The sequence below is a fragment of the Leptonychotes weddellii genome, chromosome 6, assembly GCF_054177405.1.
Source record: "Leptonychotes weddellii isolate Sample4059 chromosome 6, ASM5417740v2, whole genome shotgun sequence".
NCBI lineage: Eukaryota > Metazoa > Chordata > Mammalia > Carnivora > Phocidae > Leptonychotes > Leptonychotes weddellii.
The window spans coordinates 11,018,518-11,025,389 of record NC_138374.1 but is presented as its reverse complement, the minus strand read 5'-3'; positions in this window follow the sequence as shown (position 1 = coordinate 11,025,389).

Genomic DNA, 6,872 nt, shown 5'->3' with positions numbered 1-6,872 from the left:
TCTGTCACTCTTCTTCTTTGGGCTTCTTGCAGATGGGAACCGCATCTTATGCACTGCTGTCTCCCCAGGGACTAGTGTAGCTACTGGCACATGGAAGGAGGGGGGAAGGGAAGAGGGAGATGGTTCTCGCACACCACTCCAGCAGGTTTGAAGTTCTGACCTCAACAAAGGAGGGATGTACCCATATGCTGACAGTGAAGCTCTGTCCTGGCATATAATACACACCTTGGAAACTCTCTTTAGGGACTACTCTACTATTCCGAGGCTGATGCCTAAGGACTATCCCATACGCCATGCCCAGGTCCTCACTTATCAGCCTGTCGTTTGAGGGAGACCATAAAGCCTCTGCCCGTTTCTGCCCCCGGGACAGTCAGATGGGATTATGCTGGTGAATAACTGGGTACCCAGTACCCCAGCCAAGCTGCCATGGATGCCTGCTAATCACGCCCAGTTGATACTTGCCATTTGCCATCAGAAGGCATTTTACAGTGTCTCATTAAAATCGGGAGAAGGATTAAGAGGCCCCCTTCTTGATTAATGACTTTCTCTGCCTGAGAGATATAATCCTATCTATAACCCCAAATAACTAGAAACAAAATTAAATTTCTACTGTGAGATCACTTGAGGCACGTATTACACCATGCCCCTAAGTCTTATTCTCGTTACATATTTTATCCAGCTTACAGGCACAAGATGTTCTGATCCCCAAAACCGGAGCTGTTCTGCAATAGGGGGCAGCAGTGACAGAAGGGAATTTCCCTGGCTTTTCTATGGTGCTAATGAGCTTATGTTTTCAAAGGAACAGTAAAGAAGTGCATTGGGTGTGTATATATAATGTGAAAATATCTCAAGCTCACTCATTTCCTCACATCCTTTTAGGGAAATAGGAGGGCATCAATAAATCAAAAACCAAAGCTTTTTCTGTTGACTTCACGGATTTCCTTCAATGGAGCTCTGTTATCACGAAAAAATTCAGAGCATCATGGACCATTCAAACAGGAAAGGACCTTCGAGACCCTTTAGTCAGATCCTGTAACCTGACAGATAAAGTGCTGCCCAGATAGGGAAAGGAACTTGCTCAGAAGGAGGCTCATCTGACTCCCGGTCAGCACTTTCTGTCATCATTCACACACTGGCTTACTCCATTCAGGCTGCTATCACAAAAATACCACAGAATACCGCAAAGTCCAAGATCAAGGTGCTGGCAGATCCCACGTGTGGAGAGAGCCTGCTCTGTGGTTCATAAATGCCCATCTCCTCACTATGGCCTCTCGTGGTAGAAGGAGCCAGGCAGCCTCCAGGTCTCTTTCATAAGGCACTTACGCCATGTATGTGGGTCCACACTCATGTCACCTCCCAAAGGACCCCCGTCCAGATACCATCACACTGGGCATTAGGATTTAACATATGAATTCTGGGTGGACACAAATATTCAGCCTATAGTGAGCATGGGGGCGCACCCACACACGTTGGAACCAACATTCATCAAGCACCTTCCCTATATGAGGCATGATGGGGAATCCAAACAAAAAAGATGCTCATTCAAAGTCTGTTCCAACCTCCAACCTCCAACCCCCTTGTGCTGCCCAGAGGTCCACTCATAGGAAGCTCACACAAGGGCTTTCCTAAATTTCCTGGCAGCTAGAGGTCCAGGTGTGATTTAGGTCCAAGAGTCACATGTACTGGGTGCCTGGGTGGCTCAGTTGGTTAAGCGACTGCCTTCGGCTCAGGTCATGATCCTGGAGTCCCGGGATCGAGTCCCACATCGGGCTCCCTGCTCAGCAGGGGGTCTGCTTCTCCCTCTGCCCTCTTCCCTCTCGTGCTCTCTGTCTCTCATTCTCTCTCTCAAATAAATAAATAAAATCTTTAAAAAAAAAAAACTTTCTGAAAAAAAAAAAGAGTCACATGTACTTGCACGAGATCTTAAGAACTAAGTTGCATGGAGGGAAAGGTGTTTACAGGAAGCTTTGACTTGGGAAGGAGTTACAAGGGGAGAGAGAGGTGCAACGCAAACATCCCTGCTGACAGATCCTAGCAGAGATGGTACAGTTCTGGGCCAGGAGCTGTGACAGGTGGCGTCCCTGTTCAGTAGCTCTCTGACCGTGGAGAGGCAGCAGCTCCCGTGGTGGCTGAGCTCTACATTGTGGTTTTGGAAGTCGTTCCTGGAACACAGACTCAAGACTGTCTCTTCCGCCATCCCAACCATTCTGTGGGCATAGCTAGATCTCCCAGTGAGTCATTTCTACCTAAACCACCCAGAGTGGTATCATTTGTCAGTAGTTAGGACCCTAATCAGTAACTCAGGAATTTGAATTATTTAAAATATAAGTTAGGGTTCAGATGTGTTTCTAATCCAGACTGCTCTTCCCACAAGTAGTTCAAATTGGACATGTTTGATCATACACACAGGCAGTGTATGAAATGTATATACCTAGAGATTTAATACCTTTATACGAGGGAGTAGAGAGGTGTTCGTTTGTGTTACTGTGTGATGGATCATACGATCACACTCATTTCAATACAATTTCTAGAAGAGAGATTCAAAATGGTTCGAGTCACACCTGAGCTTAAGCAAGGGAAGTGAAATTCAATGATCTGGAATCAGGTGCAGAGTCTATAGAGACATCAGTTCAAAACTGAGTCACCAGGGCGCCTGAGTGGCTCAGTCGTTAAGCGTCTGCCTTCGGCTCAGGTCAGGATCCCAGGGTCCTGGGATCGAGTCCCGCATCGGGCTCCCTGCTCAGCAGGAAGCCTGCTTCTTCCTCTCCCACTCCCCCGCTTGTGTTCCCTCTCTCTCTGTGTCTCTCTCTGTCAAATAAATAAATAAAATCTTTAAAAAAAAAACAAAACTGAGTCACCAGTATGAGCAGCCATCGCCTGGATGCAGGAAGGAGTGGGCCCCAGTTGCCATAGCACAGGATTGTTTCTCTGACATACAAGCTTTCCAATCTCCCCTCTTCTGCTATTTACCTCTACATCTGGGACTTGAGACCTATCGTGGTATCCAATACTCGGGGGTGGGATTGGTCCAGAGGAACAGAAAAGTCACCCCGTGAGATCAATTTGGAGCTGAAGGTACTGGTGCTGGAAAAACAGAGGTGAGAGGCGAGTACCATTGGCTACCCGCCCTGAAACATGGAGAAAGGGGTCTGTTTTCAGTTGGAGAAAATTTACCAAGCGTGAGATAAAATGGGGACATACTTGAGATAAAGCAAGTTGTAGCTGGTTTGAGTAAAATTTCAGCCCCAAACCTGGTTGCTGTATAGCTCCTTCAGCAACCCCATGAGCTGTCCCAGAACCCTTCCCAGCAATGTTAGCCATAAACCCCTCTTGCTGAGGCCAGGCTGATCTGGGGTTACTTCAACCCAGAGAATCCCAATAACTGGCCATGAAAAGTAGGCCAGCACCATTAAGACACTGGTTTCTCCAGAGGATGGAAATAAAGAAGAGGGGTCCAGTCAGCCTACAGCAGCTGCCCCTCTAAGACAAGCAGGCACCTCAGCTTCCCCGAGGTGAGAGACACGCTTGCCTTGGCGATGTCATGGCAACATGAATCCTATTCCAAGTTTATGCATTGCCAGGAAAGCATCCACATCCACATTTCCCCCTCCCATATGCCCAAAGCCAAGCCCTGCCAACACCTTCAAAGATGAGTCAGCACCCCACCTTGACAGACCTCAGGTTGGGTTGAGCACCATTGATACTCATGGACAGGGCATCCCAGGGAGACTCAGACTAAGTTTCACCCCAAAAGAGAGGCGGGGAGCCCATAGCAAGCCCCATGCTGTGCTCGCCACTTTTCTTTCCAACCCTTATGTAGCCTGGGGTGGAGAGTGGTTTGAGGGATGTTATTTATAACCCCCTATGCTTTGTATCCACTCAGGACGGGGAGCCCCATACCTGGAGGACTCTATTTTATTGAGTTTGGTTCTACTCACTAAAAGAAGTTACTGGGGCAAAGTGACCTGCTCTGAATAACACAATGAGAAATTTGCACTTCTAGGGAAACTGAGAAAGAAGACTAGACACTGGGTATGGGATGGGGCAGAGTGGGAGTTGGAGTGGAGCTTCTCTATACAGAAGAGGCTATAATTAATGAAGATTTTTCAAGGAAAGGCTCTGCACTGTACAATGTGATCCCTGCCTAGGCCCTTAGATCTTTAGTAAACAAGGCCAAAAAGTGCTTTGTCTGCTTGTATTTTTCATGGAAACCAGTGAACGGGCTAAGCTATATTAATTGGAGGACCAGGTGGGAGCCAAAACTGAGTCAGATCCCCTGAACAAGGGGAAACCTGAGGGCACCTGGGTGGCTCAGTTGGTTAAACATCTGCCTTCGGCTCAGGTCATGATCCCAGGGTCCTGGGATCGAATCCTGCATCGGGGTCCTTGCTTAGCAGGGGATCTGCTTCTCCCTCTGCCTTACGCTCTCCCTGCTTGTTCTCTCTCTCTCTGACAAATAAAATAAATAAATAAAATCTTTGGGGGGGGAAGAAACCCCCTATGTGGGCACAGAGGAGAAACTATATCCATCCAATTGGCAGATTAAAAACAGCATTCTGGAGCAAGGAACTCAAAAACTTTGAACACCATTTCTGAGGACAGTGGGAGTCACTGAAGTTGTATGAAAAGAGGTGTGCCATGACCAGAACCAGGCTTTATAGAAATACCATGGCATCATGTGGAGAGTAGAGGGCCAGAAAGACAAAGGCTGTTATAGCCCAGAAAGGCTTAGCCTAGAATAGTGCAGGGGTTAAGAAGGGAAGTAGAGGAAGAAACAGACTAGACTACAGGTTATAAAATAGCTTGGATGGGAGAAAAATCCCAAGCTGGCAATCTGAGAAAGAAGACGGGAAGAAAGAGAGCAAATGTTTGCATAAAGATGGCAGGTCTGTTAGTCTACTTGGATGACCATAACAAAACACCATAGACTGGGCAGCTTACATAACAGAAATTCATTTTCTCACAGTTCTGGAGCCTGGAAGGTCCAAGATCAAGGCCCAGCAGGGTTTGGTTTGTGAGAGCTCTTTCAGACTTGTAGACAGCCACCTTCTCAGTATGTCCTCATATAGCCTTTCTGCTGTGTGTGCATCTGGAGAGAGGAAGCTCTTGTTATAAGGACACTAATCCTGGGACCCGGGTGGCTCAGTTGGTTAATCATGCAACTCTTGATCTCAGCTCAGGTCTTGATCTCAGGGTCATGAGTTCAAGTACTGCACTGGGCTCTGTACTACTAAAAAAAAGATGGGGGGACACTAATCCCATCATAAAGGTCCCACTTTCATGACCTCATTTAAATCTAATTACCTTCCAAAGATCCCACCTCCAAATACCATCACACTAGAGATTAGGGCTTGAATATATGATATTAGAGGGACACAATTCAGTGAATTGCAGCAGGACAGGACTGCCATTGCTTGGTTGATGGATATGAAAGTGAAGAAGAAATGCATTGTGTGTATGTCAGATAGTATTGGTCAGGAAAGAAATTTATTGCATTAAAGGATAAAAGTCAATCAAGATTAGTGAGTGAGTAAAAACAGAATTTATTAAGTCATAGAATTCAGAGGAAAGCATAGAGGTCACCAAAACATTGTTGGGAAAGCAGACTAGATAAGAAGAGGAAGATAGTGGGGCACCTGGCTGGCTCAGATGTAGAGTATGTGACTCTTGATCTAGGGGTGTAAGTTCAAGCCCCATGTTGGGTGTAAGGGGATTACTTAAAAATAAAATCTTTTTTTTTTAAAGATTTTATTTATTCATTTGAGACACAGAGATACAGAGAGAGAGAAATCATGAGCAGGGGGAGAGGCAGAGGGAAAGGAAGAAGCAGGCTCCCCACTGAGCCAGGAGCCTGACGTGGGGCTCGATCCCAGGACCCTGGGATCATGACCTGAGCTGAAGGCAAACACTTAACCATCTGAGCCACCCAGTTGCCCCCAAAATAAAATCTTTTAAAAAAAAGAAGAGGAAGATAGCAAAATGTTCTAATTCTTGCAATCACAATAGTGCGTTTAAATAGAATGTAGGTAGAAACTGATCAATAAAATAGGTTTGGACTTCTGCTTCCAGTCAAGGTGGAAAAAGAAGGACCAGATTTACCCTCCTGCCTGAAACAACTAAAAAACTGGACAAAAATGTTTGAAAGAACAATTTTCAAGAGACTGATTATTAGGGTGAAAGACAGTGGTCCCAGAGAGTCAGGAAAGCTTGCTGCCTTGGCAGCGTTTCCAGATTGCAGCACTAAGAGGGAGAATCTGGGCAGCAACCAGGAGAAGCCCCGGGTTGAGGAGACAGAACTGAGAGTCCAAGCAGATAGAGTAGCTAGTGTTCACAGGACAAAGTATCACAAAGGAGAGAGCTGTACAGAGAGAAAACTCTAGAGACCTGCAAAGGGTTCTCTAGGAATATTCAGCAGAGTACTCAACATCACAGTGTGTGAGGAAACTACTCAAGACTGGAGAATAAATAACCCAAAAGGGTAAGAGGGAACAATACACAGCACTCAGAAGACCAGAAAGTTCCTGTCCCATCAGACTGGAAAACATCATAATTCACAGAGCAAGAGCCTTGCTTCAGTAGTGGGCGATAATCAACCCCAAACTAAACACAGCTCAGGTCCAACCTGACAGATCTTAAAAGCAAGACTCAAGGGGCGCCTGGGTGGCTCAGTCGTTAAGCGTCTGCCTTCAGCTCAGGTCATGATCCCAGGATCCTGGATCGAGCCCCGCATCGGGCTCCCTGCTCCGCAGGAAGCCTGCTTCTCCCTCTCCCACTCCCCCTGCTTGTGTTCCCTCTCTTACTGTGTCTCTTTCTGTCAAATAAATAAATAAAATCTTAAAAAAAAAAAAAAAGCAAGACTCAAAAGGATTAAA